Source organism: Zeus faber (genome assembly GCF_960531495.2).
Source record: "Zeus faber genome assembly, chromosome: 1".
Classification (NCBI taxonomy): Eukaryota; Metazoa; Chordata; class Actinopteri; order Zeiformes; family Zeidae; genus Zeus; species Zeus faber.
The window spans coordinates 45,558,888-45,561,267 of record NC_137193.1 but is presented as its reverse complement, the minus strand read 5'-3'; positions in this window follow the sequence as shown (position 1 = coordinate 45,561,267).

Sequence of the window (2,380 nt, the reverse complement as noted above, 5' to 3'; positions counted from 1 at the left end):
TGGTCACGATTTTGCCTTAAATAATCGTGAGTATCATTTTAGCCATACTCATGCAGCACTACTTCAGAATGATAACCGCCGTTTGTTGCTGCGTAAGGAAACCCACCCACAGCCGAAAACACCTCCCAATCATAGAATTACACTGTAACCAGGCTGGAACAAATTAACTTCTGCAGTCACAAAACACACAGGAACAGAGAGCCAAAGCGCATGAATTTCACATGAATTTCATCCACACGAGAATTTTAACCACCTATGTCTATCTGGACTGGTACAATTCTCGATGACTAATCGAATCCTTCCTACTCATCTCCATTCTTTGTCACGCAGGGAAACCCATTATGACACCCCGCTGAAAGCAGAAACCCCGGTGTTTTCCTTATGAAATACCACAAAATCTCAAAGGCGTACAGCACCAGCACCACAACAAAGCAAAGAAATGCGTTATTCATAAAACCACATAACCTTGTCAAAGCTGCAGCCATCCAGAGACTAGATGATGCTATTTTGGTTAAAGTGAAGTGACTTTTGTTTGGGACTCACAAATAGAGACTAGATTAGGGCTGTTTTGGCAGATCAGTGTTGGAAAACCCCCTCATTTGATATTTCCCCTCTTCATATTTAAATATAGCACCTTCAAAACATTCTTAATAAGATTACGCTTCATGAAAGCTGATTTGTAGTAAGTTTTTCCAAGTTTTTACTTTAAAAAGCAAGTTTTCAATTGTGTTCCTGTGGAAGAAGATGCAAAGAATCTACTGTAGAAATCTGGGTTTTAGTTGGATAGAACCAGGGAGAGGGGGAAAAGGGGGTAATATGTCAGTGTGCATTCCACTGCCATGTGGTTCATCAATTAATCTTTGTGGGGGGAAAAAAAAAGAAAATGTACGTTATGTAATTCAATATTTGGCTTTTCCTTCTTTGGAGGTAAACGCTGCCACACATTCAAACATGTCAACTGTTTCTGCTGAGTAATAAAGTTGGTGTATCAGGAACTCCCAGCTGTGTGGATTACTTGGAAGTTTCCAGATGTTACATTTGGAGCATTTCTGGTTTAAAGGGATAGAGCAGTTTTTCAGGGAAAATTGACTTTTTGTCTTTTCTTACTCAGGTTTCATGCTAACTGTGCCATCACTAGCTCAATGCATGTCTGCAGAGAGGATCAGCTAGCATAGCTCCTGCAAAATGGGGAAGGGAAATACATCTCAAATGCTCAGTTATTTTAGCAATTCATGAAAAAATAAAATTAAAATAAATAAAGCTAAAATGCTGCTACATTCAAGACAATTTTTTTTTTGTACATCCATTCTGGACACAAAAGCATGGAAATTGGTACTGACCCATGGTGACCAGCTCGGTTTTTCGAGCTGTGTCCCGAGTCCTTACAGATAAAACACTGAAATGTCCCAGTTTTCAACATTCTTTACCAAATTGCCTCGGTTTTCAGTACAATTAAAATAATAAATATAGCTGCAGGCAGCAATACATGGTGTCCAGTTTAGTCGTGTTAGATATTACAGTTCTCCGGGTTCTGTGAAACGAGCCCATGTTACAATTTTTTTAGGAGCACCCAGAGACAAACCCTGGACTTTTAGAACATTGGTTCATAATGTCACAAAGCGCCCTGCTCCTCCATCTACTGTAATCAAGGTATGCCAACGTTCTTCAATTTACGGTAAATTTGCAAAGTTTTTTCACAAATTTCTGCTGTAAAGATAGACACATCTTTAGATCTATGGGGATCAAACTTGCGCCACATGATGTCTGAAATGCCCCGATTCCAACGAGACTATTCAACCATGTCAGTAGGTTCGGCGATTATCATGTTTCAGATACTTTTAGCGCGAGCAATGACAAGAAGATTAATAATAATAAAAATCTGAGCAATGCATACAGGCAGCAATATGTAAGGCCATTTAAGTTGTGTCAGTTTAGAATTACATTTTGAGATTTTTCCGTAATGGAGCATCAAACGAGGCACCAAACTATACAGATTCATGGCTTCTCATCAACATGAACTTTTTTCATCGATATGATTTCAATATCTTTTGTTTTTTTCCGTTTTTTTATTTTTACTTCTGTTTCATAGATTTTCTCAAAGCATTTTTCTTTAGTGTTTTCTTTTATAACAGTATGACTGACCTCTAAGGCTGGGTGTTTGGACAATGACTTCTTTATTGTCTTAGACTTTGGGCAAATCTTCGGCATCTGGAGCAATAATAAACACCAACTTTGGAATTATTTCACAAACATAATAAATAAATGTTCGTTGTAATTAGTACTTTATTGTACTTTATTTTTTTTCTGTTAACAATCTACAATTGGAAAATGTATTTAAATTGATGAATTGTCTTTATTGTAATGCAGACAAAATTTATTT